The 22,712-nt window shown below is 49.5% G+C and overlaps 8 non-coding genes across 8 annotated transcripts; all 8 read left to right on the top strand.

Annotated features, from left to right (window-relative positions):
- The first annotated feature begins 1,834 nt into the window (after positions 1–1,834).
- Trnaa-agc (transfer RNA alanine (anticodon AGC)) lies at positions 1,835–1,908 on the top strand. Its single transcript has one exon. It is a non-coding gene; the product is annotated as a tRNA-Ala (tRNA).
- A 1,386-nt stretch (positions 1,909–3,294) lies between these two features.
- Positions 3,295–3,368, top strand: Trnaa-agc (transfer RNA alanine (anticodon AGC)). Its single transcript has one exon. It is a non-coding gene; the product is annotated as a tRNA-Ala (tRNA).
- Positions 3,369–4,754: 1,386 nt separating this feature from the next.
- Positions 4,755–4,828, top strand: Trnaa-agc (transfer RNA alanine (anticodon AGC)). Its single transcript has one exon. It is a non-coding gene; the product is annotated as a tRNA-Ala (tRNA).
- Positions 4,829–6,214: 1,386 nt separating this feature from the next.
- Positions 6,215–6,288, top strand: Trnaa-agc (transfer RNA alanine (anticodon AGC)). Its single transcript has one exon. It is a non-coding gene; the product is annotated as a tRNA-Ala (tRNA).
- A 4,315-nt stretch (positions 6,289–10,603) lies between these two features.
- Positions 10,604–10,677, top strand: Trnaa-agc (transfer RNA alanine (anticodon AGC)). Its single transcript has one exon. It is a non-coding gene; the product is annotated as a tRNA-Ala (tRNA).
- A 2,868-nt stretch (positions 10,678–13,545) lies between these two features.
- Trnaa-agc (transfer RNA alanine (anticodon AGC)) lies at positions 13,546–13,619 on the top strand. The gene has a single exon. It is a non-coding gene; the product is annotated as a tRNA-Ala (tRNA).
- A 2,845-nt stretch (positions 13,620–16,464) lies between these two features.
- Positions 16,465–16,538, top strand: Trnaa-agc (transfer RNA alanine (anticodon AGC)). Its single transcript has one exon. It is a non-coding gene; the product is annotated as a tRNA-Ala (tRNA).
- A 5,734-nt stretch (positions 16,539–22,272) lies between these two features.
- Trnaa-agc (transfer RNA alanine (anticodon AGC)) lies at positions 22,273–22,346 on the top strand. Its single transcript has one exon. It is a non-coding gene; the product is annotated as a tRNA-Ala (tRNA).
- Positions 22,347–22,712: the final 366 nt, after the last annotated feature.

Consider the following 22,712-nt stretch of genomic DNA (forward strand, 5'->3'; position numbering starts at 1 on the left):
CAAAACCAGCGTCACAGACTGATATGATGTATACTGTCATAAGGAGAGCAAGATGTAAGTGTGGGGACCGGCTGTTATCGTGGTGTCATCGAGTGCAGATCTGTCTTAGGTATCACGGCTTAACGTCATTGAAGTCTAGAGGTGGACAAAACGTTCGTCTTACTCAGAGCGGTGTCTGAACTCTATTTTCGACGTTATGCGTGCCACTTTCATTGTGGCCAACTACGATTCTATACAGAATGCACGAAACCTGAAAGACACCCTCACTGATACATAGAGAGTAGTGTTTGTCTGCGGAATAATGGGAGTGCAAGGGTCTGTGACGTTGATATGACTGTATGTAGCACTACTAGTTATCGGGGAGGTGGACGTAGCTCAGATGGTAGGACGCTCGCTTAGCGTGTGAGAGGTACTGGGATCGATACCCAGCGCCTCCAGAATTTTTAACACACCTACATGCGCACCTTGCCATGCAAGTGGGATAATTCCCAACCGGCAGAGGTGTGTAGGCAGATACAAGCGAACGATTAGCATCCACAATTGCGCCGATTTCACGTAAATCCCACTGCTCGTTCCCATTCTTTGCGTGCAGTCGGCTGCTACTGGTGTTGCTGGTTGTGACTGCTGATAACAGATGCCGTAGCAATCAATTCATGGAGTGAGTTGTATGTTTTGCGATAGTCTGTCTCTGACAAGGGAGCACAGGTGATATAGGTGCGAACACAGGAAGCTTGCAGCCCCTCGCTGCCTGCAGACACAGAGCAGCCACACTAGAAGAGCGGCCTAAGCCGTAGGCGAAATGTGCTCATTCGCTTTGGCGCGACGTCGAACTATAAATAAGGCTGTCACTAGCGTGAGCGTTGCTTGAGCGTCGTGTAAGGTCGGAAAAGTCATCTGCATGGGTGATTGCCAAGTTTGGGGAGCGTTTCGTAGTACGATCAGTGCAAAGGGGACGCGGAAACTTATTGTGTCCCAGTGTTTTGCAGTTGGACGACAAGAGTTTTACGCAGTAGCAAAGAGCGAGGCACTGAGTTGGCTTGAACAATGGAGAGCACAATGGGGCTCGAGATGTGCTTGTTACCTCAGGTGCTGTGTGATTGTGGACAAGGAGTGAAATGGACCAATTTGTGACCGCCCTTTCAATTTAAGACGTTCAAAACAGACGGAATTTGCATTCGTAATGCCAGAGCATCGAAACTACTTGGAACTCTTGTGTATATGAACGTGTCCGCGCCTTTGTATTCTGGTACCTTCGCCGCTACAAACCAACCAACCATCGTGTCCGTGCACATCAGAGTCGCAAAGAATGGAGAATAGCCAGGCTTGGTCGTGTGTGTAGCTGTAGCTCAGTTGGCAGATCGTTCGCTTAGCGTGTGAACGGTCTCGGGTTCAAGCCCCGGCTCCTCCATGTTTTGTGGTCAGTGCATGGTAAGTGTTGGTCGCGGCGAACATAAACGCACGCAAGAAGTTGCAAAACCAGCGTCACAGACTGATATGATGTATACTGTCATAAGGAGAGCAAGGTGTAAGTGTGGGGACCGGCTGTTATCGTGGTGTCATCGAGTGCAGATCTGTCTTAGGTATCACGGCTTAACGTCATTGAAGTCTAGAGGTGGACAACACGTTCGTCTTACTCAGAGCGGTGTCTGAACTCTATTTTCGACGTTATGCGTGCCACTTTCATTGTGGCCAACTACGATTCGATACAGAATGCACGAAACCTGAAAGACACTCTCACTGATACATAGAGAGTAGTGTTTGTATGCGGAATAATGGGAGTGCAAGGGTCTGTGACGTTGATATGACTGTATGTAGCACTACTAGTTATCGGGGGGGTGGGCGTAGCTCAGATGGTAGAGCGCTCGCTTAGCGTGCGAGAGGTACTGGGATCGATACCCAGCGCCTCCAGAATTTTTAACACACCTACATGCGCACCTTGCCATGCAAGTGGAATAATTCCCAACCGGCAGAGGTGTGTAGGCAGATACAAGCGAACGATTATCATCCACAATTGCGCCGATTTCACGTAAATCCCACTGCACGTTCCCATTCTTTGCGTGCAGTCGGCTGCTACTGGTGTTGCTGGTTGTGACTGCTGATAACAGATGCCGTAGCAATCAATTCATGGAGTGAGTTGTATGTTTTGCGATAGTCTGTCTCTGACAAGGAAGCACAGGTGATATAGGTGCGAACACAGGAAGCTTGCAGCCCCTCGCTGCCTGCAGACACAGAGCAGCCACACTAGAAGAGCGGCCTAATCCGTAGGCGAAATGTGCTCATTCGCTTTGGCGCGACGTCGAACTATAAATAAGGCTGTCACTAGCGTGAGCGTCGTGTAAAGTCGGAAAAGTCATCTGCATGGGTGATTGCCAAGTTTGGGGAGCGTTTCGTAGTACGATCAGTGCAAAGGGGACGCGGAAACTTGTTGTGTCCCAGTGTTTTGCAGTTGGACGACAAGAGTTTGACATAGTAGCAAAGAGCGAGGCACTGAGTTGGCATGAACAATGGAGAGCACAATGGGGCTCGAGATGTGCTTGTTACCTCAGGTGCTGTGTGATTGTGGACAAGGAGTGAAATGGACCAATTTGTGACCGCCCTTTCAATTTAAGACGTTCAAAACAGACGGAATTTGCATTCGTAATACCAGAGCATCGAAACTACTTGGAACTCTTGTGTATATGAACGTGTCCGCGCCTTTGTATTCTGGTACCTTCGCCGCTACAAACCAACCAACCATCGTGTCCGTGCACATCAGAGTCGCAAAGAATGGAGAATAGCCAGGCTTGGTCGTGTGTGTAGCTGTAGCTCAGTTGGCAGATCGTTCGCTTAGCGTGTGAACGGTCTCGGGTTCAAGCCCCGGCTCCTCCATGTTTTGTGGTCAGTGCATGGTAAGTGTTGGTCGCGGTGAACATAAACGCACGCAAGAAGTTGCAAAACCAGCGTCACAGACTGATATGATGTATACTGTCATAAGGAGAGCAAGGTGTAAGTGTGGGGACCGGCTGATATCGTGGTGTCATCGAGTGCAGATCTGTCTTAGGTATCACGGCTTAACGTCATTGAAGTCTAGAGGTGGACAACACGTTCGTCTTACTCAGAGCGGTGTCTGAACTCTATTTTCGACGTTATGCGTGCCACTTTCATTGTGGCCAACTACGATTCGATACAGAATGCACGAAACCTGAAAGACACCCTCACTGATACATAGAGAGTAGTGTTTGTCTGCGGAATAATGCGAGTGCAAGGGTCTGTGACGTTGATATGACTGTATGTAGCACTACTAGTTATCGGGGGGGTGGGCGTAGCTCAGTTGGTAGAGCGCTCGCTTAGCGTGCGAGAGGTACTGGGATCGATACCCAGCGCCTCCAGAATTTTTAACACACCTACATGCGCACCTTGCCATGCAAGTGGAATAATTCCCAACCGGCAGAGGTGTGTAGGCAGATACAAGCGAACGATTAGCATCCACAATTGCGCCGATTTCACGTAAATCCCACTGCACGTTCCCATTCTTTGCGTGCAGTCTGCTGCTACTGGTGTTGCTGGTTGTGACTGCTGATAACAGATGCCGTAGCAATCAATTCATGGCGTGAGTTGTATGTTTTGCGATAGTCTGTCTCTGACAAGGAAGCACAGGTGATATAGGTGCGAACACAGGAAGCTTGCAGCCCCTCGCTGCCTGCAGACACAGAGCAGCCACACTAGAAGAGCGGCCTAAGCCGTAGGAGAAATGTGCTCATTCACTTTGGCGCGACGTCGAACTATAAATAAGGCTGTCACTAGCGTGAGCGTCGTGTAAAGTCGGAAAAGTCATCTGCATGGGTGATTGCCATGTTTGGGGAGCGTTTCGTAGTACGATCAGTGCAAAGGGGACGCGGAAACATGTTGTGTCCCAGTGTTTTGCAGTTGGACGACAAGAGTTGGACATAGTAGCAAAGAGCGAGGCACTGAGTTGGCATGAAGAATGGAGAGCACAATGGGGCTCGAGATGTGCTTGTTACCTCAGGTGCTGTGTGATTGTGGACAAGGAGTGAAATGGACCAATTTGTGACCGCCCTTTCAATTTAAGACGTTCAAAACAGACGGAATTTGCATTCGTAATACCAGAGCATCGAAACTACTTGGAACTCTTGTGTATATGAACGTGTCCGCGCCTTTGTATTCTGGTACCTTCGCCGCTACAAACCAACCAACCATCGTGTCCGTGCACATCAGATTCGCAAAGAATGGAGAATAGCCAGGCTTGGTCGTGTGTGTAGCTGTAGCTCAGTTGGCAGATCGTTCGCTTAGCGTGTGAACGGTCTCGGGTTCAAGCCCCGGCTCCTCCATGTTTTGTGGTCAGTGCATGGTAAGTGTTGGCCGCGGCGAACATAAACGCACGCAAAAAGTTGCAAAACCAGCGTCACAGACTGATATGATGTATACTGTCATAAGGAGAGCAAGGTGTAAGTGTGGGGACCGGCTGTTATCGTGGTGTCATCGAGTGCAGATCTGTCTTAGGTATCACGGCTTAACGTCATTGAAGTCTAGAGGTGGACAACACGTTCGTCTTACTCAGAGCGGTGTCTGAACTCTATTTTCGACGTTATGCGTGCCACTTTCATTGTGGCCAACTACGATTCGATACAGAATGCACGAAACCTGAAAGACACCCTCACTGATACATAGAGAGTAGTGTTTGTCTGCGGAATAATGGGAGTGCAAGGGTCTGTGACGTTGATATGACTGTATGTAGCACTACTAGTTATCGGGGGGGTGGGCGTAGCTCAGATGGTAGAGCGCTCGCTTAGCGTGCGAGAGGTACTGGGATCGATACCCAGCGCCTCCAGAATTTTTAACACACCTACATGCGCACCTTGCCATGCAAGTGGAATAATTCCCAACCGGCAGAGGTGTGTAGGCAGATACAAGCGAACGATTAGCATCCACAATTGCGCCGATTTCACGTAAATCCCACTGCACGTTCCCATTCTTTGCGTGCAGTCGGCTGCTACTGGTGTTGCTGGTTGTGACTGCTGATAACAGATGCCGTAGCAATCAATTCATGGCGTGAGTTGTATGTTTTGCGATAGTCTGTCTCTGACAAGGAAGCACAGGGGATATAGGTGCGAACACAGGAAGCTTGCAGCCCCTCGCTGCCTGCAGACACAGAGCAGCCACACTAGAAGAGCGGCCTAAGCCGTAGGAGAAATGTGCTCATTCACTTTGGCGCGACGTCGAACTATAAATAAGGCTGTCACTAGCGTGAGCGTCGTGTAAAGTCGGAAAAGTCATCTGCATGGGTGATTGCCAAGTTTGGGGAGCGTTTCGTAGTACGATCAGTGCAAAGGGGACGCGGAAACTTGTTGTGTCCCAGTGTTTTGCAGTTGGACGACAAGAGTTTGACATAGTAGCAAAGAGCGAGGCACTGAGTTGGCATGAACAATGGAGAGCACAATGGGGCTCGAGATGTGCTTGTTACCTCAGGTGCTGTGTGATTGTGGACAAGGAGTGAAATGGACCAATTTGTGACCGCCCTTTCAATTTAAGACGTTCAAAACAGACGGAATTTGCATTCGTAATACCAGAGCATCGAAACTACTTGGAACTCTTGTGTATATGAACGTGTCCGCGCCTTTGTATTCTGGTACCTTCGCCGCTACAAACCAACCAACCATCGTGTCCGTGCACATCAGAATCGCAAAGAATGGAGAATAGCCAGGCTTGGTCGTGTGTGTAGCTGTAGCTCAGTTGGCAGATCGTTCGCTTAGCGTGTGAACGGTCTCGGGTTCAAGCCCCGGCTCCTCCATGTTTTGTGGTCAGTGCATGGTAAGTGTTGGTCGCGGCGAACATAAACGCACGCAAGAAGTTGCAAAACCAGCGTCACAGACTGATATGATGTATACTGTCATAAGGAGAGCAAGATGTAAGTGTGGGGACCGGCTGTTATCGTGGTGTCATCGAGTGCAGATCTGTCTTAGGTATCACGGCTTAACGTCATTGAAGTCTAGAGGTGGACAACACGTTCGTCTTACTCAGAGCGGTGTCTGAACTCTATTTTCGACGTTATGCGTGCCACTTTCATTGTGGCCAACTACGATTCGAAACAGAATGCACGAAACCTGAAAGACACCCTCACTGATACATAGAGAGTAGTGTTTGTCTGCGGAATAATGGGAGTGCAAGGGTCTGTGACGTTGATATGACTGTATGTAGCACTACTAGTTATCGGGGGGGTGGGCGTAGCTCAGATGGTAGAGCGCTCGCTTAGCGTGCGAGAGGTACTGGGATCGATACCCAGCGCCTCCAGAATTTTTAACACACCTACATGCGCACCTTGCCATGCAAGTGGAATAATTCCCAACCGGCAGAGGTGTGTAGGCAGATACAAGCGAACGATTAGCATCCACAATTGCGCCGATTTCACGTAAATCCCACTGCACGTTCCCATTCTTTGCGTGCAGTCGGCTGCTACTGGTGTTGCTGGTTGTGACTGCTGATAACAGATGCCGTAGCAATCAATTCATGGCGTGAGTTGTATGTTTTGCGATAGTCTGTCTCTGACAAGGAAGCACAGGGGATATAGGTGCGAACACAGGAAGCTTGCAGCCCCTCGCTGCCTGCAGACACAGAGCAGCCACACTAGAAGAGCGGCCTAAGCCGTAGGAGAAATGTGCTCATTCACTTTGGCGCGACATCGAACTATAAATAAGGCTGTCACTAGCGTGAGCGTCGTGTAAAGTCGGAAAAGTCATCTGCATGGGTGATTGCCAAGTTTGGGGAGCGTTTCGTAGTACGATCAGTGCAAAGGGGACGCGGAAACTTGTTGTGTCCCAGTGTTTTGCAGTTGGACGACAAGAGTTTGACATAGTAGCAAAGAGCGAGGCACTGAGTTGGCATGAACAATGGAGAGCACAATGGGGCTCGAGATGTGCTTGTTACCTCAGGTGCTGTGTGATTGTGGACAAGGAGTGAAATGGACCAATTTGTGACCGCCCTTTCAATTTAAGACGTTCAAAACAGACGGAATTTGCATTCGTAATACCAGAGCATCGAAACTACTTGGAACTCTTGTGTATATGAACGTGTCCGCGCCTTTGTATTCTGGTACCTTCGCCGCTACAAACCAACCAACCATCGTGTCCGTGCACATCAGAATCGCAAAGAATGGAGAATAGCCAGGCTTGGTCGTGTGTGTAGCTGTAGCTCAGTTGGCAGATCGTTCGCTTAGCGTGTGAACGGTCTCGGGTTCAAGCCCCGGCTCCTCCATGTTTTGTGGTCAGTGCATGGTAAGTGTTGGTCGCGGCGAACATAAACGCACGCAAGAAGTTGCAAAACCAGCGTCACAGACTGATATGATGTATACTGTCATAAGGAGAGCAAGATGTAAGTGTGGGGACCGGCTGTTATCGTGGTGTCATCGAGTGCAGATCTGTCTTAGGTATCACGGCTTAACGTCATTGAAGTCTAGAGGTGGACAACACGTTCGTCTTACTCAGAGCGGTGTCTGAACTCTATTTTCGACGTTATGCGTGCCACTTTCATTGTGGCCAACTACGATTCGATACAGAATGCACGAAACCTGAAAGACACCCTCACTGATACATAGAGAGTAGTGTTTGTCTGCGGAATAATGGGAGTGCAAGGGTCTGTGACGTTGATATGACTGTATGTAGCACTACTAGTTATCGGGGGTGGGCGTAGCTCAGATGGTACAGCGCTCGCTTAGCGTGCGAGAGGTACTGGGATCGATACCCAGCGCCTCCAGAATTTTTAACACACCTACATGCGCACCTTGCCATGCAAGTGGACTAATTCCCAACCGGCAGAGGTGTGTAGGCAGATACAAGCGAACGATTAGCATCCACAATTGCGCCGATTTCACGTAAATCCCACTGCACGTTCCCATTCTTTGCGTGCAGTCGGCTGCTACTGGTGTTGCTGGTTGTGACTGCTGATAACAGATGCCGTAGCAATCAATTCATGGCGTGAGTTGTATGTTTTGCGATAGTCTGTCTCTGACAAGGAAGCACAGGTGATATAGGTGCGAACACAGGAAGCTTGCAGCCCCTCGCTGCCTGCAGACACAGAGCAGCCACACTAGAAGAGCGGCCTAAGCCGTAGGCGAAATGTGCTCATTCACTTTGGCGCGACGTCGAACTATAAATAAGGCTGTCACTAGCGTGAGCGTCGTGTAAAGTCGGAAAAGTCATCTGCATGGGTGATTGCCAAGTTTGGGGAGCGTTTCGTAGTACGATCAGTGCAAAGGGGACGCGGAAACTTGTTGTGTCCCAGTGTTTTGCAGTTGGACGACAAGAGTTTGACATAGTAGTAAAGAGCGAGGCACTGAGTTGGCATGAACAATGGAGAGCACAATGGGGCTCGAGATGTGCTTGTTACCTCAGGTGCTGTGTGATTGTGGACAAGGAGTGAAATGGACCAATTTGTGACCGCCCTTTCAATTTAAGACGTTCAAAACAGACGGAATTTGCATTCGTAATACCAGAGCATCGAAACTACTTGGAACTCTTGTGTATATGAACGTGTCCGCGCCTTTGTATTCTGGTACCTTCGCCGCTACAAACCAACCAACCATCGTGTCCGTGCACATCAGAGTCGCAAAGAATGGAGAATAGCCAGGCTTGGTCGTGTGTGTAGCTGTAGCTCAGGTGGCAGATCGTTCGCTTAGCGTGTGAACGGTCTCGGGTTCAAGCCCCGGCTCCTCCATGTTTTGTGGTCAGTGCATGGTAAGTGTTGGTCGCGGCGAACATAAACGCACGCAAGAAGTTGCAAAACCAGCGTCACAGACTGATATGATGTATACTGTCATAAGGAGAGCAAGGTGTAAGTGTGGGGACCGGCTGTTATCGTGGTGTCATCGAGTGCAGATCTGTCTTAGGTATCAAGGCTTAACGTCATTGAAGTCTAGAGGTGGACAACACGTTCGTCTTACTCAGAGCGGTGTCTGAACTCTATTTTCGACGTTATGCGTGCCACTTTCATTGTGGCCAACTACGATTCGATACAGAATGCACGAAACCTGAAAGACACCCTCACTGATACATAGAGAGTAGTGTTTGTCTGCGGAATAATGGGAGTGCAAGGGTCTGTGACGTTGATATGACTGTATGTAGCACTACTAGTCATCGGGGGGGTGGGCGTAGCTCAGATGGTAGAGCGCTCGCTTAACGTGCAAGAGGTACTGGGATCGATACCCAGCGCCTCCGGAATTTTTAACACACCTACATGCGCACCTTGCCATGCAAGTGGAATAATTCCCAACCGGCAGAGGTGTGTAGGCAGATACGAGCGAACGATTAGCATCCACAATTGCGCCGATTTCACGTAAATCCCACTGCACGTTCCCATTCTTTGCGTGCAGTCGGCTGCTACTGGTGTTGCTGGTTGTGACTGCTGATAACAGATGCCGTAGCAATCAATTCATGGAGTGAGTTGTATGTTTTGCGATAGTCTGTCTCTGACAAGGAAGCACAGGTGATATAGGTGCGAACACAGGAAGCTTGCAGCCCCTCGCTGCCTGCAGACACAGAGCAGCCACACTAGAAGAGCGGCCTAAGCCGTAGGCGAAATGTGCTCATTCGCTTTGGCGCGACGTCGAACTATAAATAAGGCTGTCACTAGCGTGAGCGTTGCGTGAGCGTCGTGCAAAGTCGGAAATGTCATCTGCATGGGTGATTGCCAAGTTTGGGGAGCGTTTCGTAGTACGATCAGTGCAAAGGGGACGCGGAAACTTATTGTGTCCCAGTGTTTTGCAGTTGGACGACAAGAGTTTGACATAGTAGTAAAGAGCGAGGCACTGAGTTGGCATGAACAATGGAGAGCACAATGGGGCTCGAGATGTGCTTGTTACCTCAGGTGCTGTGTGATTGTGGACAAGGAGTGAAATGGACCAATTTGTGACCGCCCTTTCAATTTAAGACGTTCAAAACAGACGGAATTTGCATTCGTAATACCAGAGCATCGAAACTACTTGGAACTCTTGTGTATATGAACGTGTCCGCGCCTTTGTATTCTGGTACCTTCGCCGCTACAAACCAACCAACCATCGTGGCCGTGCACATCAGAGTCGCAAAGAATGGAGAATAGCCAGGCTTAGTCGTGTGTGTAGCTGTAGCTTAGTTGGCAGATCGTTCGCTTAGCGTGTGAACGGTCTCGGGTTCAAGCCCCGGCTCCTCCATGTTTTGTCGTCAGTGCATGGTAAGTGTTGGTCGCGGCGAACATAAACGCACGCAAGAAGTTGCAAAACCAGCGTCACAGACTGATATGATGTATACTGTCATAAGGAGAGCAAGGTGTAAGTGTGGGGACCGGCTGTTATCGTGGTGTCATCGAGTGCAGATCTGTCTTAGGTATTACGGCTTAACGTCATTGAAGTCTAGAGGTGGACAACACGTTCGTCTTACTCAGAGCGGTGTCTGAACTCTATTTTCGACGTTATGCGTGCCACTTTCATTGTGGCCAACTACGATTCGATACAGAATGCACGAAACCTGAAAGACACCCTCACTGATACATAGAGAGTAGTGTTTGTCTGCGGAATAATGGGAGTGCAAGGGTCTGTGACGTTGATATGACTGTATGTAGCACTACAAGTTATCGGGGGGGTGGACGTAGCTCAGATGGTAGAGCGCTCGCTTAGCGTGCGAGAGGTACTGGGATCGATACCCAGCGCCTCCAGAATTTTTAACTTACCTACATGCGCACCTTGCCATGCAAGTGGAATAATTCCCAACCGGCAGAGGTGTGTAGGCAGATACAAGCGAACGATTAGCATCCACAATTGCGCCGATTTCACGTAAATCCCACTGCACGTTCCCATTCTTTGCGTGCAGTCGGCTGCTACTGGTGTTGCTGGTTGTGACTGCTGATAACAGATGCCGTAGCAATCAATTCATGGAGTGAGTTGTATGTTTTGCGATAGTCTGTCTCTGACAAGGAAGCACAGGTGATATAGGTGCGAACACAGGAAGCTTGCAGCCCCTCGCTGCCTGCAGACACAGAGCAGCCACACTAGAAGAGCGGCCTAAGCCGTAGGCGAAATGTGCTCATTCGCTTTGGCGCGACGTCGAACTATAAATAAGGCTGTCACTAGCGTGAGCGTTGCGTGAGCGTCGTGTAAAGTCGGAAAAGTCATCTGCATGGGTGATTGCCAAGTTTGGGGAGCGTTTCGTAGTACGATCAGTACAAAGGGGACGCGGAAACTTATTGTGTCCCAGTGTTTTGCAGTTGGACGACAAGAGTTTTACGCAGTAGCAAAGAGCGAGGCACTGAGTTGGCATGAACAATGGAGAGCACAATGGGGCTCGAGATGTGCTTGTTACCTCAGGTGCTGTGTGATTGTGGACAAGGAGTGAAATGGACCAATTTGTGACCGCCCTTTCAATTTAAGACGTTCAAAACAGACGGAATTTGCATTCGTAATACCAGAGCATCGAAACTACTTGGAACTCTTGTGTATATGAACGTGTCCGCGCCTTTGTATTCTGGTACCTTCGCCGCTACAAACCAACCAACCATCGTGTCCGTGCACATCAGAGTCGCAAAGAATGGAGAATAGCCAGGCTTGGTCGTGTGTGTAGCTGTAGCTCAGTTGGCAGATCGTTCGCTTAGCGTGTGAACGGTCTCGGGTTCAAGCCCCGGCTCCTCCATGTTTTGTGGTCAGTGCATGGCAAGTGTTGGTCGCGGCGAACATAAACGCACGCAAGAAGTTGCAAAACCAGCGTCACAGACTGATATGATGTATACTGTCATAAGGAGAGCAAGGTGTAAGTGTGGGGACCGGCTGTTATCGTGGTGTCATCGAGTGCAGATCTGTCTTAGGTATCAAGGCTTAACGTCATTGAAGTCTAGAGGTGGACAACACGTTCGTCTTACTCAGAGCGGTGTCTGAACTCTATTTTCGACGTTATGCGTGCCACTTTCATTGTGGCCAACTACGATTCGATACAGAATGCACGAAACCTGAAAGACACCCTCACTGATACATAGAGAGTAGTGTTTGTCTGCGGAATAATGGGAGTGCAAGGGTCTGTGACGTTGATATGACTGTATGTAGCACTACTAGTTATCGGGGGGGTGGGCGTAGCTCAGATGGTAGAGCGCTCGCTTAACGTGCAAGAGGTACTGGGATCGATACCCAGCGCCTCCGGAATTTTTAACACACCTACATGCGCACCTTGCCATGCAAGTGGAATAATTCCCAACCGGCAGAGGTGTGTAGGCAGATACGAGCGAACGATTAGCATCCACAATTGCGCCGATTTCACGTAAATCCCACTGCACGTTCCCATTCTTTGCGTGCAGTCGGCTGCTACTGGTGTTGCTGGTTGTGACTGCTGATAACAGATGCCGTAGCAATCAATTCATGGAGTGAGTTGTATGTTTTGCGATAGTCTGTCTCTGACAAGGAAGCACAGGTGATATAGGTGCGAACACAGGAAGCTTGCAGCCCCTCGCTGCCTGCAGACACAGAGCAGCCACACTAGAAGAGCGGCCTAAGCCGTAGGCGAAATGTGCTCATTCGCTTTGGCGCGACGTCGAACTATAAATAAGGCTGTCACTAGCGTGAGCGTTGCGTGAGCGTCGTGCAAAGTCGGAAATGTCATCTGCATGGGTGATTGCCAAGTTTGGGGAGCGTTTCGTAGTACGATCAGTGCAAAGGGGACGCGGAAACTTATTGTGTCCCAGTGTTTTGCAGTTGGACGACAAGAGTTTTACGCAGTAGCAAAGAGCGAGGCACTGAGTTGGCATGAACAATGGAGAGCACAATGGGGCTCGAGATGTGCTTGTTACCTCAGGTGGTGTGTGATTGTGGACAAGGAGTGAAATGGACCAATTTGTGACCGCCCTTTCAATTTAAGACGTTCAAAACAGACGGAATTTGCATTCGTAATACCAGAGCATCGAAACTACTTGGAACTCTTGTGTATATGAACGTGTCCGCGCCTTTGTATTCTGGTACCTTCGCCGCTACAAACCAACCAACCATCGTGGCCGTGCACATCAGAGTCGCAAAGAATGGAGAATAGCCAGGCTTAGTCGTGTGTGTAGCTGTAGCTTAGTTGGCAGATCGTTCGCTTAGCGTGTGAACGGTCTCGGGTTCAAGCCCCGGCTCCTCCATGTTTTGTCGTCAGTGCATGGTAAGTGTTGGTCGCGGCGAACATAAACGCACGCAAGAAGTTGCAAAACCAGCGTCACAGACTGATATGATGTATACTGTCATAAGGAGAGCAAGGTGTAAGTGTGGGGACCGGCTGTTATCGTGGTGTCATCGAGTGCAGATCTGTCTTAGGTATTACGGCTTAACGTCATTGAAGTCTAGAGGTGGACAACACGTTCGTCTTACTCAGAGCGGTGTCTGAACTCTATTTTCGACGTTATGCGTGCCACTTTCATTGTGGCCAACTACGATTCGATACAGAATGCACGAAACCTGAAAGACACCCTCACTGATACATAGAGAGTAGTGTTTGTCTGCGGAATAATGGGAGTGCAAGGGTCTGTGACGTTGATATGACTGTATGTAGCACTACAAGTTATCGGGGGGGTGGACGTAGCTCAGATGGTAGAGCGCTCGCTTAGCGTGCGAGAGGTACTGGGATCGATACCCAGCGCCTCCAGAATTTTTAACTTACCTACATGCGCACCTTGCCATGCAAGTGGAATAATTCCCAACCGGCAGAGGTGTGTAGGCAGATACAAGCGAACGATTAGCATCCACAATTGCGCCGATTTCACTTAAATCCCACTGCACGTTCCCATTCTTTGCGTGCAGTCGGCTGCTACTGGTGTTGCTGGTTGTGACTGCTGATAACAGATGCCGTAGCAATCAATTCATGGAGTGAGTTGTATGTTTTGCGATAGTCTGTCTCTGACAAGGAAGCACAGGTGATATAGGTGCGAACACAGGAAGCTTGCAGCCCCTCGCTGCCTGCAGACACAGAGCAGCCACACTAGAAGAGCGGCCTAAGCCGTAGGCGAAATGTGCTCATTCGCTTTGGCGCGACGTCGAACTATAAATAAGGCTGTCACTAGCGTGAGCGTCGTGTAAAGTCGGAAAAGTCATCTGCATGGGTGATTGCCAAGTTTGGGGAGCGTTTCGTAGTACGATCAGTGCAAAGGGGACGCGGAAACTTGTTGTGTCCCAGTGTTTTGCAGTTGGACGACAAGAGTTTTACGCAGTAGCAAAGAGGGAGGCACTGAGTTGGCATGAACAATGGAGAGCACAATGGGGCTCGAGATGTGCTTGTTACCTCAGGTGCTGTGTGATTGTGGACAAGGAGTGAAATGGACCAATTTGTGACCGCCCTTTCAATTTAAGACGTTCAAAACAGACGGAATTTGCATTCGTAATACCAGAGCATCGAAACTACTTGGAACTCTTGTGTATATGAACGTGTCCGCGCCTTTGTATTCTGGTACCTTCGCCGCTACAAACCAACCAACCATCGTGTCCGTGCACATCAGAGTCGCAAAGAATGGAGAATAGCCAGGCTTGGTAGTGTGTGTAGCTGTAGCTCAGTTGGCAGATCGTTCGCTTAGCGTGTGAACGGTCTCGGGTTCAAGCCCCGGCTCCTCCATGTTTTGTGGTCAGTGCATGGTAAGTGTTGGTCGCGGCGAACATAAACGCACGCAAGAAGTTGCAAAACCAGCGTCACAGACTGATATGATGTATACTGTCATAAGGAGAGCAAGGTGTAAGTGTGGGGACCGGCTGTTATCGTGGTGTCATCGAGTGCAGATCTGTCTTAGGTATCACGGCTTAACGTCATTGAAGTCTAGAGGTGGACAACACGTTCGTCTTACTCCGAGCGGTGTCTGAACTCTATTTTCGACGTTATGCGTGACACTTTCATTGTGGCCAACTACGATTCGATACAGAATGCACGAAACCTGAAAGACACCCTCACTGATACATAGAGAGTAGTGTTTGTCTGCGGAATAATGGGAGTGCAAGGGTCTGTGACGTTGATATGACTGTATGTAGCACTACTAGTTATCGGGGGGGTGGGCGTAGCTCAGATGGTAGAGCGCTCGCTTAGCGTGCGAGAGGTACTGGGATCGATACCCAGCGCCTCAAGAATTTTTAACACACCTACATGCGCACCTTGCCATGCAAGTGGAATAATTCCCAACCGGCAGAGGTGTGTAGGCAGATACGAGCGAACGATTAGCATCCACAATTGCGCCGATTTCACGTACATGCCACTGCACGTTCCCATTCTTTGCGTGCAGTCGGCTGCTACTGGTGTTGCTGGTTGTGACTGCTGATAACAGATGCCGTAGCAATCAATTCATGGAGTGAGTTGTATGTTTTGCGATAGTCTGTCTCTGACAAGGAAGCACAGGTGATATAGGTGCGAACACAGGAAGCTTGCAGCCCCTCGCTGCCTGCAGACACAGAGCAGCCACACTAGAAGAGCGGCCTAAGCCGTAGGCGAAATGTGCTCATTCGCTTTGGCGCGACGTCGTTTATAAATAAGGCTGTCACTAGCGTGAGCGTCGTGTAAAGTCGGAAAAGTCTTCTGCATGGGTGATTGCCAAGTTTGGGGAGCGTTTCGTAGTAAGATCAGTGCAAAGGGGACGCGGAAACTTATTGTGTCCCAGTGTTTTGCAGTTGGACGACAAGAGTTTTACGCAGTAGCAAAGAGCGAGGCACTGAGTTGGCATGAACAATGGAGAGCACAATGGGGCTCGAGATGTGCTTGTTACCTCAGGTGGTGTGTGATTGTGGACAAGGAGTGAAATGGACCAATTTGTGACCGCCCTTTCAATTTAAGACGTTCAAAACAGACGGAATTTGCATTCGTAATACCAGAGCATCGAAACTACTTGGAACTCTTGTGTATATGAACGTGTCCGCGCCTTTGTATTCTGGTACCTTCGCCGCTACAAACCAACCAACCATCGTGTCCGTGCACATCAGAGTCACAAAGAATGGAGAATAGCCAGGCTTGTTCGTGTGTGTAGCTGTAGCTCAGTTGGCAGATCGTTCGTTTAGCGTGTGAACGGTCTCGGGTTCAAGCCCCGGCTCCTCCATGTTTTGTGGTCAGTGCATGGTAAGTGTTGGTCGCGGCGAACATAAACGCACGCAAGAAGTTGCAAAACCAGCGTCACAGACTGATATGATGTATACTGTCATAAGGAGAGCAAGGTGTAAGTGTGGGGACGGGCTGTTATCGTGGTGTCATCGAGTGCAGATCTGTCTTAGGTATCACGGCTTAACGTCATTGAAGTCTAGAGGTGGACAACACGTTCGTCTTACTCAGAGCGGTGTCTAAACTCTATTTTCGACGTTATGCGTGCCACTTTCATTGTGGCCAACTACGATTCGATACAGAATGCACGAAACCTGAAAGACACCCTCACTGATACATAGAGAGTAGTGTTTGTCTGCGGAATAATGGGAGTGCAAGGGTCTGTGACGTTGATATGACTGTATGTAGCACCACTAGTTATCGGGGGGGTGGGCGTAGCTCAGATGGTAGAGCGCTCGCTTAGCGTGCGAGAGGTACTGGGATCGATACCCAGCGCCTCCAGAATTTTTAACACACCTACATGCGCACCTTGCCATGCAAGTGGAATAATTCCCAACCGGCAGAGGTGTGTAGGCAGATACGAGCGAACGATTAGCATCCACAATTGCGCCGATTTCACGTAAATCCCACTGCACGTTCCCATTCTTTGCGTGCAGTCGGCTGCTACTGGTGTTGCTGGTTGTGACTGCTGATAACAGATGCCGTAGCAATCAATACATGGAGTGAGTTGTATGTTTTGCGATAGTCTGTCTCTGACAAGGAAGCACAGGTGATATAGGTGCGAACACAGGAAGCTTGCAGCCCCTCGCTGCCTGCAGACACAGAGCAGCCACACTAGAAGAGCGGCCTAAGCCGTAGGCGAAATGTGCTCATTCGCTTTGGCGCGACGTCGTTTATAAATAAGGCTGTCACTAGCGTGAGCGTCGTGTAAAGTCGGAAAAGTCATCTGCATGGGTGATTGCCAAGTTTGGGGAGCGTTTCGTAGTACGATCAGTGCAAAGGGGACGCGGAAACTTATTGTGTCCCAGTGTTTTGCAGTTGGACGACAAGAGTTTTACGCAGTAGCAAAGAGCGAGGCACTGAGTTGGCATGAACAATGGAGAGCACAATGGGGCTCGAGATGTGCTTGTTACCTCAGGTGCTGTGTGATTGTGGACAAGGAGTGAAATGGACCAATTTGTGACCGCCCTTTCAATTTAAGACGTTCAAAACAGACGGAATTTGCATTCGTAATACCAGAGCATCGAAACTACTTGGAACTCTTGTGTATATGAACGTGTCCGCGCCTTTGTATTCTGGTACCTTCGCCGCTACAAACCAACCAACCGTCGTGTCCGTGCACATCAGAGTCGCAAAGAATGGAGAATAGCCAGGCTTGTTCGTGTGTGTAGCTGTAGCTCAGTTGGCAGATCGTTCGCTTAGCGTGTGAACGGTCTCGGGTTCAAGCCCCGGCTCCTCCATGTTTTGTGGTCAGTGCATGGTAAGTATTGGTCGCGTCGAACATAAACGCACGCAAGAAGTTGCAAAACCAGCGTCACAGACTGATATGTTGTATACTGTCATAAGGAGAGCAAGGTGTAAGTGTGGGGACCGGCTGTTATCGTGGTGTCATCGAGTGCAGATCTGTCTTAGGTATCACGGCTTAACGTCGTTGAAGTCTGGAGGTGGACAACACGTTCGTCTTACTCAGAGCGGTGTCTGAACTCTATTTTCGACGTTATGCGTGCCACTTTCATTGTGGCCAACTACGATTCGATACAGAATGCACGAAACCTGAAAGACACCCTCACTAATACATAGAGAGTAGTGTTTGTCTGCGGAATAATGGGAGTGCAAGGGTCTGTGACGTTGATATGACTGTATGTAGCACTACTAGTTACCGGGGGGTGGCCGTAGCTCAGATGGTAGAGCGCTCGCTTAGCGTGCGAGAGGTACTGGGATAGATACCCAGTGCCTCCAGAATTTTTAACACATCTACATGCGCACCTTGCGATGCAAGTGGAATAATTCCCAACCGGCAGAGGTGTGTAGGCAGATACAAGCGAACGATTAGCATCCACAATTGCGCCGATTTCACGTAAATCCCACTGCACGTTCCCATTCTTTGCGTGCAGTCGGCTGCTACTGGTGTTGCTGGTTGTGACTGCTGATAACAGATGCCGTAGCAATCAATTCATGGAGTGAGTTGTATGTTTTGCGATAGTCTGTCTCTGACAAGGAAGCACAGGTGATATAGGTGCGAACACAGGAAGCTTGCAGCCCCTCGCTGCCTGCAGACACAGAGCAGCCACACTAGAAGAGCGGCCTAAGCCGTAGGCGAAATGTGCTCATTCGCTTTGGCGCGACGTCGTTTATAAATAAGGCTGTCACTAGCGTGAGCGTCGTGTAAAGTCGGAAAAGTCATCTGCATGGGTGATTGCCAAGTTTGGGGAGCGTTTCGTAGTACGATCAGTGCAAAGGGGACGCGGAAACTTATTGTGTCCCAGTGTTTTGCAGTTGGACGACAAGAGTTTTACGCAGTAGCAAAGAGCGAGGCACTGAGTTGGCATGAACAATGGAGAGCACAATGGGGCTCGAGATGTGCTTGTTACCTCAGGTGCTGTGTGATTGTGGACAAGGAGTGAAATGGACCAATTTGTGACCGCCCTTTCAATTTAAGACGTTCAAAACAGACGGAATTTGCATTCGTAATACCAGAGCATCGAAACTACTTGGAACTCTTGTGTATATGAACGTGTCCGCGCCTTTGTATTCTGGTACCTTCGCCGCTACAAACCAACCAACCGTCGTGTCCGTGCACATCAGAGTCGCAAAGAATGGAGAATAGCCAGGCTTGGTCTAGTGTGTAGCTGTAGCTCAGTTGGCAGATCGTTCGCTTAGCGTGTGAACGGTCTCTGGTTCAAGCCCCGGCTCCTCCATGTTTTGTGGTCAGTGCATGGTAAGTGTTGGTCGCGGCGAACATAAACGCACGCAAGAAGTTGCAAAACCAGCGTCACAGACTGATATGATGTATACTGTCATAAGGAGAGCAAGGTGTAAGTGTGGGGACCGGCTGTTATCGTGGTGTCATCGAGTGCAGATCTGTCTTAGGTATCACGGTTTAACGTCATTGAAGTCTGGAGGTGGACAACACGTTCGTCTTACTCAGAGCGGTGTCTGAACTCTATTTTCGACGTTATGCGTGCCACTTTCATTGTGGCCAACTACGATTCGATACAGAATGCACGAAACCTGAAAGACACCCTCACTGATACATAGAGAGTAGTGTTTGTCTGCGGAATAATGGGAGTGCAATGGTCTGTGACGTTGATATGACTGTATGTAGCACTACTAGTTATCGGGGGGGTGGGCGTAGCTCAGATGGTAAAGCGCTCGCTTAGCGTGCGACAGGTACTGGGATCAATACCCAGCGCCTCCAGAATTTTTAACACACCTACATGCGCACCTTGCCATGCGAGTGGAATAATTCCCAACCGGCAGATACAAGCGAACGATTAGCATCCACAATTGCGCCGATTTCACGTAAATCCCACTGCACGTTCCCATTCTTTGCGTGCAGTCGGCTGCTACTGGTGTTGCTGGTTGTGACTGCTGATAACAGATGCCGTAGCAATCAATTCATGGAGTGAGTTGTATGTTTGCGATAGTCTGTCTCTGACAAGGAAGCACAGGTGATATAGGTGCGAACACAGGAAGCTTGCAGCCCCTTGCTGCCTGCAGACACAGAGCAGCCACACTAGAAGAGCGGCCTAAGCCGTAGGCGAAATGTGCTCATTCGCTTTGGCGCGACGTCGAACTATAAATAAGGCTGTCACTAGCGTGAGCGTCGTGTAAAGTCGGAAAAGTCATCTGCATGGGTGATTGCCAAGTTTGGGGAGCGTTTCGTAGTACGATCAGTGCAAAGGGGACGCGGAAACTTATTGTGTCCCAGTGTTTTGCAGTTGGACGACAAGAGTTTTACGCAGTAGCAAAGAGCGAGGCACTGAGTTGGCATGAACAATGGAGAGCACAATGGGGCTCGAGATGTGCTTGTTACCTCAGGTGCTGTGTGATTGTGGACAAGGAGTGAAATGGACCAATTTGTGACCGCCCTTTCAATTTAAGACGTTCAAAACAGACGGAATTTGCATTCGTAATACCAGAGCATCGAAACTACTTGGAACTCTTGTGTATATGAACGTGTCCGCGCCTTTGTATTCTGGTACCTTCGCCGCTACAAACCAACCAACCGTCGTGTCCGTGCACATCAGAGTCGCAAAGAATGGAGAATAGCCAGGCTTGGTCGTGTGTGTAGCTGTAGCTCAGTTGGCAGATCGTTCGCTTAGCGTGTGAACGGTCTCGGGTTCAAGCCCGGGCTCCTCCATGTTTTGTGGTCAGTGCATGGTAAGTGTTGGTCGCGGCGAACATAAACGCACGCAAGAAGTTGCAAAACCAGCGCCACAGACTGATATGATGTATACTGTCATAAGGAGAGCAAAGTGTAAGCGTGGGGACCGGCTTTTATCGTGGTGTCATCGAGTGCAGATCTGTCTTAGGTATCACGGCTTAACGTCATTGAAGTCTGGAGGTGGACAACACGTTCGTCTTACTCAGAGCGGTGTCTGAACTCTATTTTCGAAGTTATGCGTGCCACTTTCATTGTGGCCAACTACGATTCGATACAGAATGCACGAAACCTGAAAGACACCCTCACTGATACATAGAGAGTAGTGTTTGTCTGCGGAATAATGGGAGTGCAATGGTCTCTGACGTTGATATGACTGTATGTAGCACTACTAGTTATCGGGGGGGTGGGCGTAGCTCAGATGGTAGAGCGCTCGCTTAGCGTGCGACAGGTACTGGGATCGATACCCAGCGCCTCCAGAATTTTTAACACACCTACATGCGCACCTTGCCATGCGAGTGGAATAATTCCCAACCGGCAGATACAAGCGAACGATTAGCATCCACAATTGCGCCGATTTCACGTAAATCCCACTGCACGTTCCCATTCTTTGCGTGCAGTCGGCTGCTACTGGTGTTGCTGGTTGTGACTGCTGATAACAGATGCCGTAGCAATCAATTCATGGAGTGAGTTGTATGTTTTGCGATAGTCTGTCTCTGACAACGAAGCACAGGTGATATAGGTGCGAACACAGGAAGCTTGCAGCCCCTCGCTGCCTGCAGACACAGAGCAGCCACACTAGAAGAGCGGCCTAAGCCGTAGGCGAAATGTGCTCATTCGCTTTGGCGCGACGTCGAACTATAAATAAGGCTGTCACTAGCGTGAGCGTCGTGTAAAGTCGGAAAAGTCATCTGCATGGGTGATTGCCAAGTTTGGTAAGCGTTTCGTAGTACGATCAGTGCAAAGGGGACGCGGAAACTTATTGTGTCCCAGTGTTTTGCAGTTGGACGACAAGAGTTTTACGCAGTAGCAAAGAGCGAGGCACTGAGTTGGCATGAACAATGGAGAGCACAATGGGGCTCGAGATGTGCTTGTTACCTCAGGTGCTGTGTGATTGTGGACAAGGAGTGAAATGGAACAATTTGTGACCGCCCTTTCAATTTAAGACGTTCAAAACAGACGGAATTTGCATTCGTAATACCAGAGCATCGAAACTACTTGGAACTCTTGTGTATATGAACGTGTCCGCGCCTTTGTATTCTGGTACCTTCGCCGCTACAAACCAACCAACCATCGTGTCCGTGCACATCAGAGTCGCAAAGAATGGAGAATAGCCAGGCTTGGTAGTGAGTGTAGCTGTAGCTCAGTTGGCAGATCGATCGTTTAGCGTGTGAACGGTCTCGGGTTCAAGCCCCGGCTCCTCCATGTTTTGTGGTCAGTGCATGGTAAGTATTGGTCGCGGCGAACATAAACGCACGCAAGAAGTTGCAAAACCAGCGTCACAGACTGATATGATGTATACTGTCATAAGGAGAGCAAGGTGTAAGTGTGGGGACCGGCTGTTATCGTGGTGTCATCGAGTGCAGATCTGTCTTAGGTATCACGGCTTAACGTCATTGAAGTCTAGAGGTGGACAACACGTTCGTCTTACTCAGAGCGGTGTCTGAACTCTATTTTCGACGTTATGCGTGCCACATTCATTGTGGCCAACTACGATTCGATACAGAATGCACGAAACCTGAAAGACACCCTCACTGATACATAGAGAGTAGTGTTTGTCTGCGGAATAATTTGAGTGCAAGGGTCTGTGACGTTGATATGACTGTATGTAGCACTACTAGTTATCGGGGGGGTGGGCGTAGCTCAGATGGTAGAGCGCTCGCTTAGCGTGCGAGAGGTACTGGGATCGATACCCAGCGCCTCCAGAATTTTTAACACACCTACATGCGCACCTTGCCATGCAAGTGGAATAATTCCCAACCGGCAGAGGTGTGTAGGCAGATACGAGCGAACGATTAGCATCCACAATTGCGCCGATTTCACGTAAATCCCACTGCACGTTCCCATTCTTTGCGTGCAGTCGGCTGCTACTGGTGTTGCTGGTTGTGACTGCTGATAACAGATGCCGTAGCAATCAATTCATGGAGTGAGTTGTATGTTTTGCGATAGTCTGTCTCTGACAAGGAAGCACAGGTGATATAGGTGCGAACACAGGAAGCTTGCAGCCCCTCGCTGCCTGCAGACACAGAGCAGCCACACTAGAAGAGCGGCCTAAGCCGTAGGCGAAATGT

Source organism: Schistocerca gregaria, chromosome 3, assembly GCF_023897955.1.
Source record: "Schistocerca gregaria isolate iqSchGreg1 chromosome 3, iqSchGreg1.2, whole genome shotgun sequence".
Classification (NCBI taxonomy): domain Eukaryota; kingdom Metazoa; phylum Arthropoda; class Insecta; order Orthoptera; family Acrididae; genus Schistocerca; species Schistocerca gregaria.